The sequence below is a fragment of the Callorhinus ursinus genome, unplaced genomic scaffold (assembly GCF_003265705.2).
Source record: "Callorhinus ursinus isolate GAN/ISIS: 27379988/994484 unplaced genomic scaffold, GSC_fseal_2.0 scaffold46, whole genome shotgun sequence".
Lineage (NCBI taxonomy): Eukaryota > Metazoa > Chordata > Mammalia > Carnivora > Otariidae > Callorhinus > Callorhinus ursinus.
The window spans coordinates 6,576,687-6,602,914 of NW_027397108.1; the positions used below are offsets into that span (position 1 = coordinate 6,576,687).

Sequence of the window (26,228 nt, forward strand, 5' to 3'; positions counted from 1 at the left end):
GGAAGGAAGAAAGAAAGAAAGAAAGAAAGAAAAGGAAAAGTGTGTCAAGGAATGGAACTAAATAAATGGCCTAGAGTGTCAGACGCTTCCCTCCAGGCCCCACAATGTGCCAGCAGCCACAGGGATGCCAAGTCATCATTAGGTCTGTAGAGAGGTACCCCAGCCTTTAAGTCACAGTCTATAAGGAGTCACGAGTTGGAATTGTGTGCCCTGTGCCTCCTACACCAAACATGCAGGGCACTCGCATCCCAGATTATTCCAGAGCTATCTGGATCCCCAAAACCGTGCCCCATTTTCAGACACATAATTGTTAGACTGTGCATGCCAATTTTAATTCCCCCAAAATGGCCATCCTAGATAACGGTTCTTTAAAACAAACAAAGGCCGCCTAATCCATGCTGCTGCAGTCATTTGGTGGTTTATTTCTTTTAATCCACAATTTGCAACAAAATGTTTTTTTTTCTCATTAGAGAAAGCACAATCCTATTAAAAGTGGACTCCTTCTCTAAAATGAAGCCATTACAGTGGATTTAAATCCGTGCATCACTATTATAGTGATTTAATGAGCATCCTATTTGGGGACATTATTGGTTTAAAGAAATAAATCACAAATATTTCATTTTGCACTAGCACTGAGTATTTCAAATTCATTCTCTCAACACAATGATGTGTTTAAATTGATTGTTCTACTGACTGAATTTTGATCACACTACTGGGCATTTGAGATAGAAATGTGCAGACGGGAGTCAGGAATCCTTGTACCTGGGTCCAGGTCTGTGGCCGACAAGAAATGAGACTCAGGCAAGTCATTTAGTATTTGGGTACTTAGTTTCTTCTCAGTCAAAGGGGGTGTTTAACTGCCCTGTGGCCCAAATCGACAAAGCCATTTTCCCCACAGTGAGGGATGAGGCCCCACCACCACCCCACACCCGGATTCCCTAGTTCCACAATGGGGACCAGAGCTCTTTCTTGACAGCAAGCCCTGGGTGGTTGTATGGCTCAGGCAGCCAGGGACCCCATGAGGGAACCACACTACTGGGGATAGCACCAGAAGTCCCATTAGGCTTAAAGCTTCTCTGAGCACATGTTTGGCTGTGGTATTTGACATTTGCTTTTTCTTCAGGAAAGCAAAAACACCCCCAATTAAGTTACCATTAAAATGATCTTAAGCTGCAATCTGATGTCTGGCGGGTCTTTTGAGCCTAAAATAGGAGAAATTAAGGAAGGTAGAATTGAGCTGGTTGTGTTGAAAAGAAGGGAGGAAGACATAAGGGCCACCAGGAGCTAGGAAGGTTTGTGGAACAGAAGTTCTTAACCTGGTGTGTACGAGGTTTGGTTCACAGAAAGACAATACGGAGCCTCCGAACATCTGAAATGATAGGCAGTGTGTGAGTGTGTGTGTGTGTATGTGAGAGAGAGAGAGAGAGAGAGAGAGAGAGAAAGAGAGAGTTTATCTGGAGAGAGGAAGATCACTATCTGTGCTGATTGCCCACAGAAATGCTGCCTGCAGAGAGGTGGGAATTGCCCTTCTCACTGCGTGGGAAGCAAGCAGCAGACCAAGACCCTGACTTAGGGCTCATCCATTGTATTTATTAGCTGCAAACTCGAGCCAATGCCCCCCCCACCGCCCGCCAGGTGTGATCTACCAGTGTCATAGGGCCGTTTCCGGCACTGCATGAGAATGTATGAGAAGAATATGTGGCCTGGTACTTAGTTATTGTTCAATAAATATTAGCTCTATCCTAATTAATATTTTCTCAACTGGGAAAAAGCAACCAGTGTGTCATGCATGGAGAAAAGGAAGCAATACCCTACCTTCTACTACTCATGCCTTAGGTCATTTAGAGTCCCTTTCTCCTGACTTGGGTCTCTTCCTAAAGAATGACAAATAAAGCTAAGTGCTTTGTCTTGGTGCATCTGGTCTCCCACTAAAGCCATAAACTGCTTTGCTGCGGTTGCAGGAGAAACTGCCAATGTTGTAAAACCAGGTGTAGACCCCTTGGTCTTCTCTCTGCCATGGGTTTGCTGTGCCTTCTGGGAAAATGGCTCATCTTTTGAATGCCCCTGGGATGTTTCTGTGAGTTCCATTGAATGGACCTGTTTGTTTACTTTATGGTCTCCACATAAAAATTGAAGAAGATCCATCCACCCCTAATCTCTGTGCTCTGTCATTTCAAGTACACAGCACTCGAAACCCTCAGCTAGTCTTGCCACGCTGTGATCAAAAGGACTGCATTTAAGAATTTATGGTACAGACCCTAACTGAGATAGCTAACATTTGTATAGCTCTTTGGGGTTTACAAAGTACTTTACTTCAGTTTTCCCATTTAATCCTCACATAGGACTAAAAAAGTTAGTGGCACTAATGGGGAGAAGCAGAAACCAATTTCAGAAAATGTTAAATACACAAAATTATAAAGTACAATGAGCCTGACTTCTCCAAGTCAGAAGGAAAAATCTGTCTCTTTACTTTGTGATCTAGTTTCGTATATTTAAAGGCATTTGTACTTTGGCTTTTCTGAATTTTCTGCTTTGGGCTTGGCCTCTTGTTTTAGTTCTTCAAAATGACTGGCCAGTTGTGGCAGTTTTCTGCATGACTCAAAATAAAGAGAGATCTTTGCCCTGCAAAGTGCACATGATTAAAATTAGCTTGGATGTTTCAGATAATGCTTTTTTTTTTAAATTATGAACATAACTTTTATCTTAACTGAGCAGGAAGAAACATTTAAGGAAACTTCTCATCCTATTTGTATTTCAGCCTTAAGAAAGGAAAAGAGATATAGTGAAAACTTTTAATCGTTTAAGTAGGAAGTGCCTTATTTGAGATAAACACAAAAGGTTTTAAGTATCGTTGATATTAGTCAAACATAGCAGCTTTTGGCTATTGTCTGAAGAGCTCTCATCTGCTGAGTTGCAGACCTGTGACCTCTAGATAAAGTTTCAAAATGCAGAAAATATTTATCTTCTTGCTATGACCTTCCATGCACAAGACATGAGCCATGGATTTATTTCCTAGGAAACTAGTGACTGAGGAAGATCTATAATTAAATCTGTGAGTTATATGCTACACATGGGAATTGGGTACACACCAAGTCCTTTAGAAAAAGCCAGTACTATTGCTATAGCTTCAACTGGTGGAATTAAACTCAACTTTTCTTGGGGTGTTTTTAGCAGCATTATTTAGAATGTGAATATTAGAAATCTCGGTTTCTTTCAAAAGTCAGTGTGTGTTCAGGCCGGCCCCCATTTCATTCTGGCCTCAGTGTCCCTCCCCCAATAGGACAGCACCTGTCTCTGCTGCCCGAGGAAGCACCTTGCATAGAAGGCTTGGACATGTCGGAAGCCAGCTCTCTGACCTTAGAGCATCACGGTGTCAGAACTGGAAGGGATCTAAACCAGTATTGTCAAAAGTTTTCTGAGTGTCCACAGCTATTCTTCAAATAAAATCCTATCCACAGATCCTGCAAATAAGGCAGATGCAGGTGAATTGGTTTCAGCTGGAAGCAAGGAAGGAGGAAGGATGGAGGCAGAGCCCAATCTTATGGGACCTATCTGCCAGGTCCTTCCCCAACCCAAAAAGTCAGGGGCAAGACGTCCCTAAGGCACCACCATTTCTCAGTTTGAACATCAGCACCCGAGCCAAGTCACAGATCGGGGAGATGGGACAGAAATCCAAGAGGCAAGGTATTTGCCGTCGCATGGGTCAGCATCCCATAGCCTTCATGGTTAAGCATGTCAGGAAAATTTTAAAAGGTCAGAAAAATGAGCAGTTGTTTCCAAGCCGGGCTCAAGTATCTTTTCACATTAAATATCGCTGTCTGGAGGCTCATGAGAGCCAAACTTTCACCGCAGTGCTTTTATTTCTCATCTGTTGAATCCAGTAATAGGCCTTTAACTCTTAAAAAAAATAAAACTGTTGACTCCTTCCCTTTCAGTGGGATTGTGCTCCCCGTACCCTCGTGCAGCCTAAAGAAGCACCCTATTAACGTGAAGGGAGGGCCATGAGAGGGGAGGTATTCATAGACATCAAGGCTTGAGTATATAAATGTGAAGACAGTGGATGTTGATGGATCACAGTTATAATATTTGACACACATTTGCCCCATACTATACAGATAATTAACTTATTTAGTATCTGTGATGTCTAAGCACTCTGTATGTGTATTTTATATATCTATGTATGTATATATATGTACATATATGTGTGTGGGGGGTGCGTATCCATCTTTCTATATCTTCCCAATAACCTTATGAGATAGATACTATTATATTCCCCATTTTACAGATAACAGTACCGAGACACAGAATCCTGAAGATTCTGCAGCTGGTGGCAGAGGGGCTAAGTTCTGTACTCAAGCAGCCTGACTCCTAGCTCCTAAGTGTGTACTCTCTAAGACACCACATTCACCCTTTTTTCTTGGAGTACAAGCTATGTGACCTTCCTTGAGCAAACTGATAAGCCTCTATCAAATTGTTTTATTTTATTTTATTTTATTATGTTAGTCACCATACATTACATCATTAGTTTTTGATGTAGTGTTCCGTGATTCATTGTTTGCGTATAACACCCAGTGCTCCACGCAGAACGTGCCCTCTTTAATACCCATCACCGGGCTAACCCAAACCCCCACTCCCCTCCCCTCTAGAATCCTCAGTTTGTTTTTCAGAGTCCATCATCTCTCATGGTTCGTCTCCCCCTCCGATTTCCCCTCCTTCATTTTTCCCTTCCTACTATATTCTTTTTTTTTTTTTAACATATAATGCATTATTTGTTTCAGGGGTACAGGTCTGTGATTCAGCAGTCTTACACAATTCACAGCGCTCACCATAGCACCACCCTCCCCAATGTGCATCACCCAGCCACCCCATCCTTCCCACCCCCCACCACTCCAGCAACCCTCAGTTTGTTTCTTGAGATTAAGAATTCCTCATATCAGTGAGGTCATATGATACATGTCTTTCTCTGATTGACTTATTTCACTTAGCATAATACCCTCTAGTTCCAACCACGTCGTTGCAAATGGAAAGATTCCATTTTTTTGATGACTGCCTAATATTCTCTTGTATTTATATATATATACCACATCTTCTTTATCCATTCATCTGTCAGTGGACATCTTGGCTCTTTCCACAGTGTGGCTATTGTGGACATTGCTGCTATAAACATCGGGGTGCACGTACCCCTTCGGATCCCTACATTTGTATCTTTGGGGTAAACACCCAGTAGTGCAATTTCTGGGTCATAGGGTAGCTCTATTTTCACCTTTTTGAGGAACTTCATACTGCTTTCCAGAGTGGCTGCACCAGCTTGCATTCCCACCAACCCAGTAGGAGGGTTCCCCTTTCTCCGCATCCTCGCCAACATCTGCTGTTATCTGACTCATTACTTTTAGCCATTCTGAATGGTATAAGGTGGTATCTCATTGAGGTTTTGATTTGGATTTCCCTGATGCCGAGTGATGCTGAACACTTTTTCATCTGTCTGTTGGCCATTTGGATGTCTTCTTTGCAGAAATGTTTGTTCATGTCTTCCACCCATTTCTTGACTGGATTATTTGTTCTTTGGGTGTTGAGTTTGATAAGTTCTTTATACATTTTGGATACAAGCCCTTTATCTGATCTGTCATTTGTAAATATCTTCTCCCATTCTGTTAGTTGTCTTTTGGTTTTGTTAACTGTTTACTTTGCTGTGCAAAAATTTTATCTTGATGGAATCCCAAAGGTTCATTTTTGCCCTTGCTTCCCTTGCCTTTGGCGATGTTTCTAGGAAGAAACTGCTGCCGCTGAGGTCAAAGAGGTTGCTGCCTGTGTTCTCCTCTAGGATTTTGATGGATTCCTGCCTCACATTTAGGTCTTTCATCCATTTTGAGTCTATTTTTGTGTGTGGTGTAAGGAAATGATCCAGGTTCATTCTTCTGAATGTGGCTGTCCAATTTTCCCAACACCATTTGTTGAAGAGACTGTCTTTTTACCATTGGACATTTTCTCCTGCTTTGTCGAAGATGAGTTGACCCTAGAGTTGAGGGTCCATTTCTGGGCTCTCTATTCTGTTCCATTGATCTATGTGTCTGTTTTTGTGCCAGTACCATACTGTCTTGATGATGACAGCTTTGTAATAGAGCTGGAAGTCCGGAATTGTGATGCCGCCAGCTTTGCTTTTCTTTTTCAACATTCCTCTGGCTATTCGGGGTCTCTTCTGGTTCCATACAAATTTTAGGATTATTTGTTCCATTTCTTTGAAAAAACTTGATGGTATTTTGATAGGGATTGCATTAAATGTGTACATTGCTCTAGGTGGCATTGACATCTTCACAATGTTTGTTCTTCCAATCCATGAACATGGAACGTTTTTCCATTTCTTTGTATCTTCTTCAGTTTCTTTCATGAGTATTTTATAGTTTTCTGAGTACAGATCCTTTGCCTCTTTGGTTAGATTTATTACTAGGTATCTTACGGTTTTGGGTGCAATTGTAAATGGGATCGACACCTTGATTTGTCTCTCTTCTGTCTTGTTGGTGTATAGGAATGCCACTGATTTCTGTGCATTGATTTTATATCCTGCTACTTTACTGAATTCCTGTATGAGTTCTAGCAGTTTTGGGGTGGAGTCTTTTAGGTTTTCCACATACAGTATCATATCATCTGCAAAGAGTGAGAGTTTGACTTCCTCTTTGCCGATTTGGGTGCCTTTGATTTCTTTTTGTTGTCTGATTGCTGTGGCTAGGACTTCTAATACTATGTTGAATGGCAGTGGTGAGAGTGGACATCCCTGCCGCGTTCCTGACCTTAGGGGAAAAGCTCTCAGCTTTTCCCCATTGAGAATGATATTCGCTGTAGGTTTTTCATAGATGGCTTTTATGATATTGAGGTATGTACCCTCTATCCCTATACTCTGAAGAGTTTTGATCCAGAAAGGATGCTGGACTTTGTCAAATGCTCTTTCTGCATCTATTGAGAGGATCATATGGTTCTTGTTCTTTCTTTTATTAATGTATTGTATCACACTGATTGATTTGCAGACGTTGAATCAACCTTGCAGCCCAGGAATAAATCCCACTTGGTCATGGTGATTAATCCTTTTAATGTACTGTCGGATCCTATTGGCTAGTATTTTGGTGAGAATTTTTGCATCCATGTTCACCAGGGATATTGGTCTATAATTCTCCTTTTTGATGGGGTCTTTGTCTGGTTTTGGGATCAAGGTAATGCTGGACTCATCAAATGAGTTTGGAACTTTTCCTTCCATTTCTATTTTTTGGAACAGCTTCAGAAGAAGAGGTATTAATTCTTCTTTAAATGTTTGGTAGAATTCCCCTGGGAAGCCATCTGGCCCTGGGCTCTTGTTTGTTGGGAGATATTTTGATTACTGTTCAATTTCCTTACTGGTTTTGGGTCTGTTCACGTTTTCCATTTCTTCCTGGTTCAGTTTTGGTAATTTATACTTTTCTAGGAATGCATCCATTTCTTCCAGATTGTCTAATTTGTGGCATATAGTTGCTCATATTATTGCTCTTATAATTGTTTGTATTTCTTTGGTGTTCATTGTGATCTCTCCTCTTTCATTCATGATTTTATTTATTTGGGTCATTTTTCTTTTTGGTAAGTCTGGCCCAAGGTTTATCAATCTTGTTAATTCTTTCAAGGAATCAGCTCCTAGTTTCATTGATCTGTTCTACTGTTCTTTTGGTTTCTATTTCATTGATTTCTGCTCTGATCTTTATTATTTCTCTTCTCCTGCTGGGTTTAGGCTCTATTTCCTGTTCTTTCTCCAGCTCCTATAGGTGTAGGGTTAGGTTGTGTATTTGAGACCTTTCTTGTTTCTTGAGAAAGGCTTGTATTGCTATATACTTTCCTCTTAGGACTACCTTTGCTGCATCCCAAAAATTTTGAACAGTTGTGTTTTCATTTTCACTGGTTTCCATGAATTTTTTTAATTCTTCTTTAATTTCCTGGTTGACCCATTCATTCTTTAGTAGAATGCTCTTTAGCCTCCATGCATTTGAGTTCTTTCCAACTTTCCTCTTGTGATTGAGTTCTAGTTTCAAAGCACTGTGGTCCAAAAATATGCAGGGGATGATCCCAATCTTTTGGTACTGGTTGAGATCTGATTTGTCACCTAAGATGTGATCTCTTTTGGAGAATGTTCCATGGGCACTAGAGAAGAATGTGTATTCTATTGCTTTAAGGATAGAATGTTCTGAATTTATCTGTGAAGTCCATTTGGTCCAGTGTGTCATTTAAAGCCTTCACTTCCTTGTTGATCTTTTGCTTAGATGATCTGTCCATTTCAGTGAGGGGGATGTTAAAGTCCCCTACTATTATCGTATTGTTGTCAATGTGTTTCTTTGATTTTGTTATTAATTGGCTTATATAATTGGCTACTCCCATGTTCGGGGCATAGATATTTACAATTGTTAGATCTTCTTGTTGGATAGACCCTTTAAGTAGGATATAGTGTCTTTCCTCATCTCTTATTATAGGCTTTGGTTAAAAATCTAATTTGTCTGATATAAGGATTGCCACCCCAAGTTTCTTTTGAAGTTCATTAGAATGGTAAATGGTTTTCCAACCCCTCACTTTCAATCTGGAAGTGTCCTTGGGTCTAAAATGAGTCTCTTGCAGGCAGTATATTGATGGGTCTTGTTTTTTTATCCAATCTGATACCCTGTGTCTTTTGACTGGGGCATTTAGCCCATCTACATTCAGGGTAACTATTGAAAGATATGAATTTAATGCCATTGTATTGCCTGTAAGGTAACTGTTACTGTATATTGTCTGTGTTCCTTTCTGGTCTATGTTACTTTTAGGCTCTCTCTTTGCTTAGAGGACCCCTTTCAATATTTCTTGTAGGGCTGGTTTGGTGTTTGCAAATTCTTTTAGTTTTTTTTTGTCCTGGAAGCTTTTTATCTCTCCTTCTATTTTCAATGACAGCTAGCTGGATATAGTATTCTTGGCTGCATATTTTTCTCATTTGGTGCTCTGAATATATCATGCCAATCCTTTCCGGCCTTCCAGGGCTCTGTGGATAGATCTGCTGCCAGTCTAATGTTTCTACCATTGTAGGTTACAGACCTCTTGTCCTGAGCTGCTTTCAGGATTTTCTCTTTGTCTCTGAGACTCGTTAAGTTTTACTGTTAGATGTTGGGTGTTGACCTATTTTTACTGATTTTGAAAGGGGTTCTCTGTGCCTCCTGGATTTTGATGCTTGTTTCCATCCCCAGATTAGGGAAATTCTCCACTATAATTTGCTCCAATATACCTTCTGCCCTTCTCTCTCTTTCTTCTTCTTCTGGGATCCCAATTATTCTAATATTGTTTCATCTTATGGTATCAATTATCTCTCAAATTCTGCCCTCATGATCCAGTAGTTGTTTATCTCTCTTTTTCTCAGCTTCTTTATTCTCCATCCTTTGGTCTTCTGTATCACTAATTCTCTCTTCTGCCTCATTTATCCTAGCAGTTAGAGCCTCCATTTTTTATTGCACCTCATTGATAGCCTTTTTGATTTTGACTTGGTTAGATTTTAGTTCTTTTATTTCTCCAGAAAGGGATTCTCTAGTATCTTCCATGCCTTTTTCAAGCCCAGCTAGTATCTTTATAATTGTCATTCTGAACTCTAGTTCTAACATTTTACTAATGTCCATATTGATTAGATCCCTGGCAGTCAGTACTGCCTCTTGTTCTTTTTTTTTTTTTTTTTAAGGTGAGTTTTTCTGTCTTGTCATTTTGTCCAGAGGAGAATAGATGAATGAGAGAACAACACGCTAAAAGGGTAACAATGACCCCAGAAAAATATACACTAAGCAAATCAGAAGAGACCCAAAACCAGGGAGAAAGAAAGAGAAAGAAGAAAAAAAAGAATATGATCAGGCTGGTGAATAGATCAGATCCACACACTAGGTTTTGGGTGTATTTTGGTCTGTTAGAAGAATCTGCCTCCCAAAATTTTAAAGAAAGAAAAACTTATATATGTACAAAAATAAGGGTAAATGTGATGAAGGGATGGAATATGACTGTAAAGATGAAAATTATAAAAGATTTTATAAAAGGAGTTGATAAGTTGATTGAAAAAAGAAAGAAGAAAAATTTTTTTAAAAGGTGGGGGAGAGAATGTGATCAGGCAGGAGACTAGAACAGAGCCATACACTAGAGATTTAGGGCATATTTTGGTCTGTTAGAAGAAAGTATATCCTAAAATATTAAAGAGAGAAAAACTTATATATATACAAAAAACAAGGTTAACTACAATGAAGGGATAGAATATGACTCTAAAAATGAAAAATAAAAAAGATTTTTAAAAAAGGGATTGATAAGATGTTGGTTGAAAAAGGGAAAAAGAAAAATTCAAAAAAAAGAAAAAGAAAAAAGAAAATTAAAAAAATTACCTTTGAAAGACTAAAGAATCAGGGGGGGAAAGCCATGAATTCTATGTGCAGTATTCCCCTAATGCTGGAGTTCTGCTGTTCTCGTTGATCAGTAAACTTGGTCTTGGCTGGCTGTTCGTGCTGATCTTCTGGGGGAGGGGCCTGTTGCCATGGTTCCCAAATGTCTTTGCCGGAGGCAGAATTGCCCCGCCCTTGTCGGTCGGGGCTAAGCAAGCTGCTCGGGTTTGCTCTCGGGAGCTTTTGTTCCCTGCAAGCCTTCCGTACAGCTTTGGAGGACCAGGGTGAAAATGGCGGCCTCCCAGTCTCCACCCCGGAGGAGCCGAGAACTTGGGGCCCCACTCCTCAGTGCACCCCCAGAGAAAAGCAGTCAATCACTCCCATGTCCCCGGTCTCCGGCCACACTCCGTGCTCACCCGGCCTGTGAAGGAGCGTTTCTATCTCTGGCACCCGACCCCGTGTGGAGTCTCCAAACCCAGCAGATCCCTGTGGTGCGCTCCCGCGCTGCTCCTCCCGGGGGAGGAAGGGGAGTCTCCCCGGATCTGCCGCCTGTTGGGTCCCTGCTGGAGGAGCAGTGGCCCGACTGGGCCACGGATCACGGTTTATGGCCACCCCAAGCTGAGAGCCCGCGCCTCAGCTCCGTCTCTGCAGCCGGCTTCCCCGCTCCGATCCCTGGGAGCTCTGCTGCACTCAGGCACCCCCTGGTCTTTCTGTGACCCCGAGGGTCCTGAGACCACACTGTCCCGCGAGGATTCCACCCCCCGCTTAGCCACTGCAGCGACGTCCCTCCGCGGAGCCAACTTCTAAAAGTTCCGATTCTGTGCTCCGCGGCTCTAGCACTTGGCAGAAGCGGCTGATGGAGGCCCCCTCCCCCGCCGTCTATCCTCCCGAATATCGCCTCAGATTCACTTCTCGGCAAGTCCTACCTTCCAGAAAGTGGTCGCTTCTCTGTTCAGAGAGTTGCTGCTCTTTTCTTCAATCTTCAGAAGGTTTGATCCCTATCCAGCTGAATTCCTGAGACCAGACGAAATTTAGTTCTCCTACTCCTCCGCCATCTTGCTCCTCCCCCCTCTATCAAATTCTTAATGGGAAAACAAAATAAAAATAATAACTCAAAAGCTTGGTCTGAGAAGAGAAGGAATGAATGTGAAGCACCTAACCCATCACGTGGCACATAGTAATCTCTCAGTTAGCTGCTGTGTTGCTATAGAAATCAACCATGTGCCCAAACAGATCTTTTTAAAGATTCTAGAGTAAATAAAGGGGAAAGACCTCAAGATCAGTTTGTCACATTTGATGCCAAGCACTGTATTTTCTGGAGAATTTTAAATTCTACAGGTGGTTTTATTTCTCTGAATGGTTTTGGAACAATATCCCTTCAGCTAAGGAATCGTCCTAAATACGATATATTCCCACTTGTATCCTCTAAGCTGTTGAGTTAATCCTATGTCTACCACTTACACATTGACCCGGCCTATTTCTGGAAATGTTCTGCAGGTTATCATAACAAGAACAAGAATAATCAATAAAATAAGCAGGCACAGTTGTTTGGTTTAATCACCAGGACCAGGATCGTAAATGGCAACAGCTCAGAACATCCAGTTCCTCCTTTTTCCCCAGCGCTCGTGGCCTGATTCATGCATCTGACACAATTTCCCTGATCCCCTGCCATCTCCCTCCATGTGCGCCCTGAGAGTCTCCCATCTTCTCCATGGAATATGTCTGGAAACCAATTATCATCTCCCTTTTGTTCCTGCACTGTCTTGTAGAAGAAAGGAAATTATACCTTAGAGCCGTTCTTTTTTTTTTTTTCAATAAAATAGCATTTAGTCATGAAATTAGTGCTTTTAAGATTGGATTATCTTATTCTGAAAGGCCTCATAGTTGTTGGACTTCTCAGGACAGCTTCATGATCTCCTTCCCATGTTTCAGCTTCTCCTGTTCTGTGTTTTGTTGTGGTCATCATTGTTTTGTTTCTGTCTTTTGTTGAATAACATTGAAGAGTGTATTTTCTTGATTCAGGTCATAGTTGATTTAAAACAAAACAAAACAAAAGACCCAGAGTACATCCAGAAGATATATACCAACTAAAATATTAATCACATGTATGTTTCTTATGATCTCATGCACGTCTATTACATGCACATAAGCACGCTGTCCCAAGTACATTCATGGGGCAGGTGGGTGAAATATGCCTCCAGGTTTTTCTTGAGCACTCTGCAAGAGCCTGACTCTCCCCACTCTTCTTCTGAGTGGTCATTGTGGCCTCAGACTCTTCAGAGACTCACATGGATCTGTGGGCATCGAGGTGGACTCCACCAACACCAGTGTGTCTATCGTTGACCCAACGTTTGCCTTCACACTGCCTCTGCATATTCATAGCTGGACAAACACATTTTAGGGATGTTTTGAATGAAGCAGAAAGGCATAAGCTGCCTCCATAATGCCTTCAATTCTTCACCTTTGGAAAAAGTTCTATATTAAGGTGATTTGTCTCCAAGAGGCCCCACTTACATCTAACTGCCTTTCCTGGAAGGGATAACAACAGTGCTTCTGAATCTGACAGCACCTTATAATCACTCAGATTCTGGACAAATCCTGGCACCCAAGCCCCACTCCAGTGATAGTACACCAGATTCTCTGAGCTGTGTCTTGTACATTCATTGTCTTGTACAACTCTGCAGAAGATCAGAGTGTACAGTCAGGGTTGAGAACCACTGGATTAAGAGTTACAAGAAATTACATTTCTCAGTGCCAAAGCTGTCAGATGGGCTCATTGTAACCTAGGAAAATCGAAACTTGTCTTGGAAGGCTGGGACCCCAGGAGGACGAGTTTGGTGGGGAGCACGGGGCCAGAGCACAAGGAATGGCAGCCCCAGTGAAGGACAAGAAGGATAAACTGGGAGATGGAGATTTTCAGCAAAAGTTGTACACTATGATTTCATAAGCATGTATCTATTTAATCCTTACAACAATCATTTGAAGAAAGAAGGCCATTCACGTTGTCAGAGCCCCTTCATGAACCTGGCATTTATATGTTTCTTGTTGAATTTTTTCAAATGCCAGCTTCAGTAGGACCCACTGCCCCTTTCTCAGAGAGCAAGCTGTGGCTTGGGGCAAACCCCAATGCTCTGATTCCACCATCTTCTTCTCCTGTCCTGATCAGAGAGAGCTCAGCCTGAAGCCTCGGGGCCTATAGGATGTGCCAGCAGGGGAAATCTCTGACAGTGCGAGTGGGACAGTTTCTGCAGCCCAGGAGAGGTGATTGGCAGCTGGGAGCTCCCATGTCTGGGGGAGGTTGGTGGCAGATGTCTCCAATTAGCAAGACTGCACTGAGCGCTGATGAAGATTGCTGTAGGTTTTGTGGATATCGCAGTGAGCAGAACAGACCAATCCTGCCTTCTTAGAGTATACTTTCTACAAAGGGAGGTCAACAAACAAAAGTTAATAAAATATATGGTATGCCAGTGGCTAAGAAAGATCTCGACAGGGGGTATAGGGAACCAAAGGCGAGAGATTGGGTGCAGGTTGCAGTCTTAAAGCATTTTCAGGGGTAACACCTGATGCGGGAAGTGCAAGCCCCCATCTACCTCAGGGGCAAGCATCCTAGATGGACAAAAGGGAGGAAAAGCCTGGGATAAGAGTGTGGACTGTTCTGGAAACAGCAGGGAAGCTGAGGTGGGGACTGGAAGAGAGAGCCAGGGGATGTGGGACAGGAGAAGTGTGGCCCCATCACGGAAGGCCCTGTAGGCCACCAGAAGGACTCTGGCTTTTCTTCTAGCTGAGAGAGAAAACCACACCCAGGAGGGTTTTCAGATCCAGGGTGTCTTTTATTTTTTTTAATAATTTTTTATTGTTGTGTTAATCACCATACATTACATCATTAGTTTTTGGTGCAGTGTTCCATGATTCATTGTTTGTTCATAACACCCAGGGCTCCACGCAGAATGTGCCCTCTTTAATACCCATCACCAGGCTAACCCATCCCCCCACCCCCCTCCCCTCTAGAACCCTCAGTTTGTTTTTCAGAGTCCATCGTCTCTCATGGTTCATCTCCCCCTCCGATTCCCCCCCCTTCATTCTTCCCCTCCTGCTATCTTCTTCTTTTTCTTTTTTCTTAAAATATGTTGCGTTATTTGTTTCAGAGGTACAGATCTGTGATTCAACAGTCTTGCACAATTCACAGCGCTCACCGTAGCACATACCCTCCCCAATGTCTATCACCCAGCCATCCCATCCCTCCCACCCCCAACCACTCCAGCAACCCTCAGTTTGTTTCCTGAGATTAAGAATTCCTCATATCAGTGAGATCATAGGATACATGTCTTTCTCTGATTGACTTATTTCACTCAGCATAATACCCTCTAGTTCCATCCACGTCGTTGCAAATGGCAAGATCTCATTCCTTTTGATGGCCGCATAATATTCCATTGTGTATTTAGACCACAGCTTCTTTATCCATTCATCTGTCGATGGACATCTGGGCTCTTTCCACAGTTTGGCTATTGTGGACATTGCTGCTATAAACATCGGGGTGCACGTACCCGAGATCCAGGGTGTCTTTACAGAATCTCTCTGGCTGGTGGACAGAGAGTAGACCACTGTGGGGAGAGGGGAGGGTGTGGGCCAGGGGGCATTGCAGTCATTCAGGTTCTGCAAGTGATGGGGCTCAGCCCAGAGCTGTGCTGGTAGATGGGGAGAGAGGTGATCATGATCTGATTCTTGATGTTTGGAAAATGTTCTGGAGGGATGTTTACAGCTCTTTCATGGAGGGCCACTGCCTGCATGCCAGGCCATGCACCTCTGTGAACTTTGCCACATTCTTTTCTATCCTTGTGGTTTTGCAAAGAAGAGGGCACCACCCCCATCTCCTGGATAAGGAAATGCAGCTCAGAGAGATTCTGGGACCTGCTTGCAAGGCCCCTGTCAGGCTCCGGCCACAGGTCTGACTCTCAGTCCGGTCCTCTTGCAACAACAACAGGCTGCCTCCACTCCAAAGTCTGCAACAAATTTAAGACTTTTGGAATTTCTTATTGCATCAGCATAAATATTATTAAATTTCCCATAAACTCAAATTTTGTCTATTTAAAAAGAGTATGAATCTTTCTTTTTAGAAACTGAGGTGGTTAAGATTAATGACCAAGCATAAAATTTTACAAGCAATTATTATAGTTTACAGTGCCTTCTTTGGCTGCCTGACATGCTACCATCTTTTCTTTCCCTTGTTTGTCAGAGTGGTTTTGCACACCACTGACCAAGACCTTGAGGGCCAGGGAAGTTTGGAGCAAGGCCATTGGTGAACCTGTATTTTTAACTTCCGCTTTAGGGATGGAATCTCATCATCAAAGCTTGCTGACATTTACTCATCTTGCATTAGTGATACAGCATGGTGCATTTTCCATTCTCATTAGCTGTGCTTGATAGAATCTTTAGGAAAGAACATAATTCTCTGTTTCAACAAAATTAAGTCATTTTTTTGTTGTTGCTGTTTTGTGACAGGTGACATGAAAACCTGCATTATGCGTGTGTGTGTGTGTGTGTGTGTGTGTGTGTGTCCCATCCTAATTTGGGGGCCCTTTCTGACTTTTGGCCTCTGTGGTTTCCTGCTTCCTGTGTCCTGGAACCCCAGACACCGAGCTATAAGCCCACACCTCCAGCCCCTCCTGCAGGATCTCTCCTTTTGAGCAGGATTGCTTGGCACCCAGGTTCCCCGGGTGTTCCCCAAGTCTTATCTCAAAGTTTGAACCCTCCTCTATAGCCTCCTTCCAAATTCTCTTCTCAACCTCTGGTTCTTTCTTTTTTTGGTTGCTCCCAAACTAACAAGCTGGAACAAAAGTAACTACAGTAGGGTAGAAAGGGGTTCTGTTCATCAGGACGGAGAGGTTGTGTGTGACAGCAGCACATTCAGATAGCTGGAGCAAAAGGGTATTTTTTGACCCCCATACCCAGGATATCCAAGGGTGCATCTGGCTTTAGACCAGCCAGGTCCCAGATTCAAAGAATTGCTCTTTCTGCTCCCCCTTTGTATGGTGGCCTCATTCTCTTCTTCTGTACAGACTTTCTCACAACAGCACAAACCGCCACCTAGCATCATCACCAATGGCGAAAACCCTCCCCCACCCCCACGAGCTCTCGAAGAAAACCCCGGGGAGAATAATGTTTGATCCAACATTGGGCCAATGCCCATAAATGATGCCATCGAAGACCAGATAGATTCAGTTTGGCCAGAGGCACATCCCTTTGTGGGTGGGGTCATGGCACACTGATGTGGCATTAGCTGACTGTCATGGGGCAGGTGGGAGGGCTGATACCGGAAGGGGTGGGCAGTCTAGTAGGTAATCTACAGCTACTAACCTTCCCTACAGTTATAACTGCATACACAGCTCTAGAATTTCATTTGAGGGGAACTCAGTGTTGGGGGGACAGATGCCAGCACTTCTGTTCAACTTTAATTCAATTTATCCAGCAGGTCTTGAGCACCTACCATTATGGCCCCACATTGTACCAGATACACAGAGAAGATAAAATGATGACTAGAACACTGACCGTACCTCAAGGAGTCTGTTCCTTAGGAGGGGGTCTTCTTATAAGGATTGATCGATTTGCATGCCTCCCTTTGATGCTAACTAAGACAAAGGAGAAATAGCCCCAAGTGTTACTACTCCATCTCATGAATTATTTTTCCAAGGCAATAAAATTTGAAGATTGCAATTAGTTAACCATTATGAAGACAAATCTGCAAATATTTCTCTCACTGTGGTGACATTTAAAACGCTTCCTGCTCTACCAGTCAATTGGATTTTTTTTTCCCCATCTTCTCATAATGGCTAATTGCTAAGCAATTGATTGAATCTCCTTTGTTACTACATAATTACTAAGCTGGCCCACACAACTGCCCTGACCATTTCTCAATCTACTCATTTTGGTCACCTAAAGGGCAGGTTTGGGTAGGAATGTTCTTATTTGGTTAATCTCTTTGCAAATTATAGATCAGATTGCCGAATGTAGTGATTCAGAGCAAAGTTTCAAAGGGCAGAAAAGCTTAAGTGATCCTCAGGGAAGGTTTGCTACCCTGCCTAAGCTCAGGATTTTTACATGTAATATGGAGATAGTAAGAATCTACCTTGTAAAGTTTTGGGGAGGGTCGCATGAGATAAGACATTTTAAGTGTTTATCACCACTGGGACATAATCTTGTAATAAATCATAGGTGCTCGTGTTTCATCTAGGCTGCTGCTGATGCAGTCTTAGGGGAACTTGGTCAAAATTCTTCAACGATCTGTGACTCAGGTCCCCATTCTGTAAAATGGGGATGATAAAGCCACCTGCTTCACAGAGTTTATTTGATGACAAAAAAAAACATAGAAAGGTGGGGTGCCTGGGTGGCACAGTTGGATGGTTAAGCCTCCAACTCTTGATTTCAGGTCAGGTCATGATCTCAGGGTCATGAGACGGAGCCCCAAGACAGGCTCCACACTCAGCAGGGGGTCTGCTTCTATTCCTCCCTCTCTCCCTCTCCCCTCCTTCGCTCACACTCATGTGATCTCTCTCTCTCTCTCTCTCTCTCTCTCAAATAAATCTTTAAAAAAAAAGAGAGAGATAGAAAAGCATATGGGATTAATGTGAAGGTCAAAAGGGATGGGAAAGGCACATGAAGCAGCAAGCCCAGCACCCATCAGCACTGACTTCTCAGTTGCTGTTAAGTTACTCACAGCACCTGGAGCAGCGCCTGCTACACGCTCAGGTGAGAGCCTTTCCTCGGGCTCCTAAACCCTCGGAAATGAAACTGCAAATACGGGCATGGCGTCTTGTGTGTCCACGGCATTCCTCCTTCACCCGTGTGTGCTCACAGTGTTCAACAGGTAACTGCTGAGTGTGGAATACACGTCGGGTCGGTGCTGTGGGTTCATCTCTGTAGAGAATATGGGGGAGGAGGGGAGTACAGGGTCGTCTTCCTTGAGCTGTTTGGAGTTGTGGCCTTTGGATGAATTGCTCAAGATGATCCCAGTGGTTTTTTGACATTTCTGGCTATTATCACAAGATGAGATCTTGCTTATGGTGCTTTGTTGATTCTAACTTTCTCCCCATATAAAAAAGGACGTCATGCTCTGAGAAAAGTAATTTCCCCAGAGCCATATCCAAAGAAGAAATGTGAACGAGGGCAGTAGCAGGAGCTGAGTTCCTGTGGTTAATTGCACGGACTCAGATTTGGCCGTCCCGTGTTGCCGTGTTTCACAGGGAGCTGGAAATGTGGGACTGTGTGGGTATTTGTGTGGTGTGTCACCTGAGCCAGCCCCATGGATAAGTTCTGGAAGGTTGAGAGGACTTTCGTTTCAAGTTGGCCCCGAATGTGTACACCAGTGCAGTGTTGCCCCGACTAGTGCCCAATAAGTGTGGATAGGCTGAGAACTATATGAGACACAGAGGAAACAATACATTCAAAAGGAGCTCTGATTTTCCCTGCAGAGTTTAAATGGTGCACATGCCTTTACCCCCAAACCCACAGAAACCATCGCTTAAAGGAATATTGAAACTGTGTGTTTTTTAGTGGGATATTTGGCCAAGATGGAGGCTTCTGTGGGGGTTATAAGTGGAATGTTGGTGTCAAAGGGCACATACCTAGCTGCCTGCCTCGCTTGGTGAGCCAAGTGTTTCTGCCGGGACAGGTGCCACTGCGAACTGAAGTAGAGTCAGCATCCACAGAATTGTGGAAGTTATGCTTGAAGAAAAGGTGGCAGGGTGTTCTTGATAATAGCTACCTTGCTAACAGATGTTGAGCCAGCCCAGGTGCCAGCTCTTTACCTACATTATGTCTATTTTAATATTTAAACGACCCTCTCCGTGGGTATTATCCCCATTTTACAGTGGAAGGAGCTGAGGGTTGGAGAGATTCGTAGTGTGTTCTCTGACACACAGGTAATTACATGGCTGAGCGAGAACTTGAACCCCCAGCTCTACGTTGCCCGCTGTGTTCTCTTAACTCCACACGTGGACACAGGGCAAGGATTGTTCATATTCTCTTTCTCCGGCTTTGGGGCAGGAGAGCTCTATTTTTCTGGAGCAGGCCCCACATTCTCTGCAGGTCAGAGGATATGAGACTCCATTCCCAGTGGAAGCAAGCAAGGATCTCCCAGAGACGTTTTCCCACAATTTCCGCATTCCATTCATCTGTGCAAGAGTGTTGTTCAAAAACAGAGAGCTTCCCCTGAAAGTAATAAATTAAAAGCAAGAAAACAGAGGGCTTGAGGGTTCCTATCTTCGGCACTTGGTTGATTCATTGCTGTATCTGCTTCTAACTTAAATCACTGGCTCCTTTTCTGTCTTGCTCTGCAGCTTCACTAAGGGGTGGTAGAAACAGAACCCGACCCAGCATCATACCAGCCTCACTTTGCTTGACCGCTCTTCTTGGAAAATCCACTCCAGCCGTTTAGTGTTTGACTTCCTCCTCTGTGAAATGGAGCTAGCAATGCCTCTTTAGATTATGAAAATAATATAATACAAGAGAAGCCCCTAGCAAGTTGTCCCAAAGCAGACAATTAATATCAATCTCTCTCTGATTTGTCCCTTGTCCCCACAAGATGGGGAGGGAAAATGAAAAAGAATAAAATATTTCCATTAGAAATGCTGCCATTCAGGGGTGCCTGGGTGGCTCAGTTGGTAAGCATTGGACTCTTGATTTTGGCTCAGGTCATGATCTTTTTTTTTTTTATGTTATGTTAATCACCATACTTTACATCATTAGTTTTTGACGTCGTGTTCCATGATTCATTGTTTGTGTATAACACCCAGTGCTCCATTCAGTACGTGCCCTCTTTAATACCCGTCACCAGGCTAACCCATCCCCCCACCCCTCAGGTCATGATCTTGGAGCCATGGGATTGAGCCCCGCATTGGGCCCCACACTGGCTATGGAGCCTGCTTAAGGTTCTCTTTCTCCCTCCCCCTCTGCCCCTCCCCCCTCTAAAAAAAGGAAAGAAAAGAACATTGCCATTCACACAAGGAATATTTTTTCTGCATTGCAGTGTTTATAGTTTCTATGATTCTCCACCTTACAATCCTCCAGGATACCTCATCCCGATATCTGACAGTGTGAAGAGCAGTTAGATCAGTTTTGTTTTTGTTTTTTTTTCTAAATAACATAATGTTGGCATGGCCCAGGAGGCCTTGGGCTTTCCTTTCTTCTGGCTCCAGCCCTTGCAGGATTCAAGTGCACCCCAAGATGGCCACAGAGGTCACCTCTGTCCTGAGTCCTCAGAAGAACCTTGGCTTTTAGGACTTACAATTTGAGGATGACCACACTTGCTGTTAGCAGTGAAGATCCAGCATAGTTTTAAGAGCAAAATGACTGCATAGAAAGGAAAACCAGGTTGTTTTCCTGTCTCTCTGTGGATCCTCTACTTCCATTAGAGAAAAAGGAGACTACCCAATTAGGAAGGATAGAAACATAAATGGAACTGTGTCAGCCCTCCCAAACTCTCATTGATCATTCCACTGAGCACGTATTGCTCACCTCCCATTCAGGACCATCTCCTATGACATTTTCATGGCCAAACAATAAAGAGATAGATTGAGCTGGTCAGTTTGTCCCTCTCCTTTTCTTGGGTGAAAAGAAGATGATTTAACTAAATCTTTTTTCTTTAGGATGAAAAGAGAGTTTAAAAAAAAAAAAGAATGTTTTAGTAGCAAATAGCTATCCTGAAGTAGATGAAATAGGAATTGATTTTACTTACCTGCCTTCACTGGATAGTTGGGAGGACGACCCAAGAGCATGTATGTGGCGACGCTTTGGGGGGGAGTTGGGCCAGAGCTGGCCAGGCGGGAATTGCAGTCATTATGATTTCAGGAGGCGTGGTTGCTATGTTACTCACTGTCCTCACAATCTGCCTTTTCTTCATTGATGACCATCTCTCCTCCTATGATTTTCAAACCCATAACAAAATAAAATTTTAAAGTTAATGATAATACTTTTCCTATATGGGTAAAAACGTGTGAAGGAATATCCAAACAGAAATAACTGTAAGGATGTTCTTCCTCTTTGTTTGAGTAACCCCACCTTTGGGGGTCTATCTTAAGGAAATAATTCAAATTGCAGAGGATATTCTGTTTTTGCAGGATGGAGTTGGTAGCTTTCTTCACAGTATTCCTTATTGAAAAGAGTCAAACATCCACTATTATTGAGGTGGGTAAATGATGGAATATCTGTTTTAAAATATTGGGTGGCCATTAAAAAGGAGCTAGTGATAATAAGGAAAATGATATATGTGAATATGTGTAGACAGTTAGATAGATAGATAGATAGATGCTTTAAGGCAACTCTTATCAAGATCCCTGCAAGGTTTTCTGTAGGCATAGACGAGCTTATTCTAAATTTTATATGGAAAGACACAGGCCTCAGAATAGTTTAACAATCTTGAAGAAGGATTATTAAGGGGGAAGAATCACCCTGCCTGATGTAAACAGCATATAGCTGTAGTAGTCAAGACAGTGTGGTACAGTAGAGGAAGACCCGTAGATCAGTGGAAGAGAATAAAAAACCCAGGAATAGATCCACACAAATATGTTCCACTGATTCTTTTTTTTTTCATTCTTTTTTTTATTGTTATGTTAATCACCATATATTACATAATTTGTTTTGGTGTACTGTTCCATGATTCATTGTTTGTTCATAACACCCAGTGCTCCATGCAGAACGTGCCCTCCTCAATACCCATCACCAGGCTAACCCATCCCCCCACCCTCCTCCCCTCCAGAAACCTGTTTGTTTTTCAGAGTCCATCATCTCTCCTGGTTCGTCTCCCCCTCTGACTTACTCCCCTTCATTCTTCCTCTCCTGCTATCTTCTTCTTTTTCTTTTTTCTTAAAATATGTTGCGTTATTTGTTTCAGAAGTACAGATCTGTGATTCAACAGTCTTACACAATTCACAGTGCTCACCGTAGCACATATCTTCCCCAATGTCCATCACCCAGCCACCCCATCCCTCCCACCCCCAACCACTCCAGCAGCCCTCAGTTTGTTCCTGAGATTAAGAATTCCTCATATCAGTGAGGTCATATGATACATGTCTTTCTCTGATTGACTTATTTCACTCAGCATAACAGCCTCCAGTTCCATCCACGTCGTTGCAAATGGCAAGATCTCATTCCTTTTGATGGCTGCATAATATTCCATTGTGTATATAGACCACATCTTCTTTATCCATTCATCCGTCGATGGGCATCTTGGCTCTTTCCACAGTTTGGCTATTGTGTTCCACTGATTCTTAAGAGAGAGACAGAAAAGTGATTCCATGGAGGAGGGTTAGGTCCTCCCGCAGATAGGGCTGGAGCACTTGCACTTCTGTAAACAAAAACTGAACCTGAACTTGAACCTCACGCCTTATACAAAAGTTAACTCAAGAAGCATTGTGGATGTAAATGTAAACTGTAAAACCATGAAGCCTTTAGGAACAAATGGGAGAAAACTCTGAGGGATTCAAGGCCAGGCAGAGTCCTTAGTCTCGACACAAAAGGTGAGATTCCTAAAAGGAAAATTTGATAATTTGAGCCTTATCAAAACTTAGACTTTTGATCTGGGAAAAATCTTGTTAAAAGGATGAAAAGACACACTACAAACTGGGAAGAGACACTAACAAACCATGTGTCTGACAAAGGATTCGTATGTGCTGTACTTGAAGATCTCTCAAAATTCAGCAGCAAAAATCCCCATTCAACCTCATTAGGAAATGGGCAAAAGACATGAACAGACATTTCACCAGAGACGATCTATGGATGGCAAGTGAGCACATGAAAAGATGTTTAACCTCATTACCCTGAGGGCAACACAAATTAAAACCACAAAGAGCTATCAGTACACATCTATTAAGATGGTTAAAAAAAAGCCTAGTTACTACAGTCAGTGCCAATGAGGATGCGGGAAACTGCATTGCTCAGAGGCTGCCTGGTGGGAATGCTGAACACTACAACCACACCGGAAACCAGTTCGACAGTTTCTTGTAAAACTAAACATGCAGTTGCCACAAGACACAATAATTGCCCTCCTGGACATTTATCCCAGAGAAATGAAAGCTATGTCCACCCAAAAACCTGTACACATATGTTCATAGCAGCTTTATTCATAATTGCCAGAAACTGAAAACAACTCAGATAACCTTCCGCTGGAACATCCATACCATGGAATTCCGCTCAGCAATAAAATGAATGAATTCTTGAGACACAACTTGGAAGAATCTCCAGGGAATTGGGCTGAGTGAAAAAAAGCCAACCCCAAAGGTTACGTACTGTATGATTTCATTTATGTGACATTTTCTCAATGACAAAATTATGGGAACGGAGAACAAATGAGTGGTTGCCAGGATCTAGGGATGTGGGGGAAAGGTGGTATATGGGAGAGAGGAGGGTATGGTCATAAAATGGCAACGGGGTCGTTGTGATGACAAACTGTTTAGCAACTTAATGGCGGTGGTATCTTCAACCTACACATGTGACAAAATTGCATAGAACTAGATACACACACACACACAAATGAGTACAAATAAAACTGGGGAAATCTGAATAGAATCTGTGGATTGCATCAATGTCAGTATCCCAACTGTGATATTGAACTACAGTTTTACAAAATGTTGGCATTGGGGGAAACTGGGTAAAAGGAATTTCTTGTAACTGCATGTGAATCTACGATTATCTCAAGATTAAAAAAATTAAAAATATATTTATGCAGTGGTATGCACTTAAAAGATGAGAGAAGCATGGGTGGCTCGGTTGGTTAAGCATCCAGCTCTTGATTTTGGTTCAGATCATGATCTCAGGGTCCTGGGATTGAGCCCCACATTGGGCTCCACACTCAGCATGGAGTCTGCTGGAGATTCTTTCTCCCTCTGCCCCTCCCCCTGCTCACATTCTCTCTCTCTCTTTCTCTCTCTCTCTCAAAATAAATAAATCTTAAAAAAAAAAAGACTGGAGGGAAGTCATCGATATTTTAAAATAGTTATAACATCTAGCATCCAGTTGAAACATACAGCACATTGTTCTTCTAGCTTTTACTTTGATTTGCTTTCCAGATTTTACGTAGTGTACCTATGTTAGTTTTGTAAAGGGGATAAAAGTACACCTGATTTTTTATCTAAAAAGAAACTTCATTTCAACTGCAACAACTCACAGTCATATTTCTAGTTTATTCTGAAACCATCTCCTCGTTCCTTCTTCTCCTACCCCCCAAGTGTAAAGGGAGAGCATGCACATGTACACACACTACACCCACAGGCATACGACATTATGACCTGTAAGAATAAATCAGCTGGTAGTTGGTGCTCAAAACTTAATGCCAACCATTTGCCACTAACGATGCATGAACCGTTGTTAGCTGTGACAGACGTGTGCCCTGGAGGCTGAGAAGTTGGATGTCTCATTGTGGCTTCCATTTGTGGTTCACATCCCAAGTCCAGTGTAGAGACAGGAGGTGCGTCTTGATGGATAATAAAAGAGTAGAGATTTGGACAAAGAAAATAATGAGAAAGCAATTATTTAGCAACCTATTTCACCCTTTCCACCTCACTGGGTGGCCCCCATCCTTTGGTGCAGACATAATTTGAAGAACCCAGAGCATATGATTGGTAGTAATTGAAAAAATTCATAGGATGGGAACAGGGCTCAGGAGCCTATAAAAGATTCAAGTCCTACTTCCCCTTAGGAGAGAGGTATCCAACCAGTATTAATATTTTAGAAATACGAGAAGGTAGAAGAGGAACCATTATTCATCACTAGCACCTCCATGGTACTAAAATTAAATAATGGATTTTTTTTAAAGACAGAATTGCTAGAGTTGTGGAACTATAAAAAATATTCCTCTCTTGGGGAAGCTGCATTTTTTGCTTTTATCTTTTCTTCTCCTCTTGAGAACATTTTGATTTACTTCTGTGATAAGCTTATAACAACTAAGGAACTTGGGAGGCGGGATGAGCTAGGCTGGGAGGGAGGGGGTTTAGGCAGCTGACAAATGAGCCTGTGTAAATTTGTTTGGCTTCAAGTCAGAAAGCTCCAGGACTGTGCATGCATTCATTTTCCACTGCATAGCATGTATATCTGCACATATGGGCTGGGGCCCTGGGCCCTGTAATAGTGAGCACCCACTGTGCCATGCAGGCTTGGCGTCTGAGCATGCTTATGTGCTCAACAGGAGCCCTGTGAAGAAGACCCAGCTATCCCCTTCCTAATCCAGCGAAAGCCTTGCCTAATCCAGCGAAAGCCTTGAAAACCCCAGCCCTGCTCCTCGAGGATGCATCTGGTCTAGCTGTGAGGAACTGAGCAGCCAGGAGTTGGTGTCACACCAGCATATGAAGCTTTGGATCGACTCAGTCGGTCTCCGAGGTCTCCATGTCTGGCTGTGCCCCCAGAACCAGCTGTGTAACCCAGTTGGACAAATGACTTTACTCTCCTGACTCTCACTTTCCCTACCTCTGCAATAGCAATAACACTAACTACCTGGCAAAATATACGTAAAGCTTTAGCATGTTGCCTGACATTTATAAGACCTTGATGAAGCAATTATTATCTAGGATGAAACTTGAAGATTTTAAAAAATCCTCTTAATTATAAACTTACTCTTCCTCATATTGACATGTTGCTGTGTTTAGATACACTCAGATGTAATTGTTAGTATTTGTTGAGTGCCTATGGGGTGCCCGCCACAGTACCCTGTGCTCACCAGGACCTCGGGAGCTCGGATCTCTCATCCTCATTGAAATGAAGAAGGAACTGATGTTCAGAGGGGTGAAAGGTTCACTCAACATCAAACCCAAGGACAAATTAGAGCCAGAGTATAAGCTGACCTCAAACCATTTTCTAAACCAC

At 42.7% G+C, this 26,228-nt stretch overlaps 1 protein-coding gene and 1 long non-coding RNA gene across 4 annotated transcripts in view; one reads left to right on the forward strand and one right to left on the reverse strand.

The window, feature by feature from the left end:
* Window positions 1-26,228, forward strand: part of CDH13 (cadherin 13) — a 1,106,386-nt gene that overhangs the window by 583,084 nt on the left and 497,074 nt on the right. The window lies entirely within an intron of this gene.
* On the reverse strand, window positions 13,337-21,192 carry LOC141370825 (uncharacterized). Its single transcript, XR_012375234.1, has 3 exons — window positions 21,112-21,192; window positions 16,934-17,008; window positions 13,337-13,799 (listed from the first exon to the last, which is right to left on the reverse strand). It is a non-coding gene; the product is annotated as an uncharacterized lncRNA (long non-coding RNA).